This window comes from Cibotium barometz, chromosome 46, assembly GCF_041138505.1.
Source record: "Cibotium barometz isolate CiBa-2024 chromosome 46, ASM4113850v1, whole genome shotgun sequence".
Lineage (NCBI taxonomy): Eukaryota > Viridiplantae > Streptophyta > Polypodiopsida > Cyatheales > Cibotiaceae > Cibotium > Cibotium barometz.
The window spans coordinates 14,531,715-14,532,971 of NC_141091.1; positions in this window are offsets into that span (position 1 = coordinate 14,531,715).

Here is a 1,257-nt window from a genome sequence, read left to right on the forward strand (position 1 = left end):
ATATTTGAATTTCATGCATAGACGTATGCATAAAAGTTGATTATTTTATTATAAAAGTGTGACTTTTTATCATATTTGAATTTCATGCATAGAGGTATGCATAAAAGTTGATTATTTTATTGTAAAAGTGTTACTTTTATCATATTGGATTTCGTATATAGAGGTATGCATAAAAGATATTCTTTTTATACTAAAAGTGTAATTTTCATCATAAATGGATTTTATGCATAACTTAGATGCGTAAGAGAAATTCTTTTATTCTAAAAGTGTAATTCCTACCAAATTGAATTTATGCATAAGAAGATGCATAAAAGATTGATTCTTAATTCAAAGTGTCATTCTCATCTAAATTGAATTTATGCATAGGAAGATGCATAAAAGAATGGAATTTCAATTCAAAAGTGTTATTCTCATCCAAATTGAATTTATGCATAGGAAGATGCATAAAAGATGGATTTTTAATTCAAAAGTGTCAATTCTCATCTAAATTGAGTTTATGCATAGGAAGCTGCATAAAAGATTGAATTTTAATTCAAAAGGGTTATTTTCATTTAAAATGAATTTATGCATAGGAAGATGCATAAAAGATTGACTTTTATTTCGAAAGTGTTAGTCTCCTTAAATGGAATTTATGCATAAATAAATATGTAGAGAAATCTTACATCAAATATAAGAATTCTCTTGTATTCTATAAAAAGATATGAAATATGATAAGATGTGATAAGAGGTGTATGAGATGTGATAATATGTGATAAGATGCATATGGGAAGTGATAGGATGTGATAAGAGGTGTATGAGATGTGATAATATTTGATGAGATGCGTATGGGAAGTGATAGGATGTGATAAGAGGTGTATGAGATGTGAAAAGATGTGTATGAGATGTGATAGCATATGATAAGAGATGTATAAGATGTGATAGAATGTGTTAAGATGAGTTAGGATGTGTATGGGATGAGGTAGAGAGTGTATCTGATGGGATAAGATGTATATGGGATGTGCTAGAGCAAGAATGGATGTAATATGGATGTATGAATGTAGATATGGATGTATGAATGTGAATATGGATGTGTGGGTGTGGAAATGGAAGTGTGGATGTGGATGTATGCATGTAGATGTGTATGTATGAATGTGAATGTGAATGTGGATGTGGATGTGGATGTATGGATGTAGATACGGATGTGTATGTATGTATATGGATGTGGATGTATGAATGAGGATGTGAAAATGGATGTATGTATGTAGATGTGGATGTATG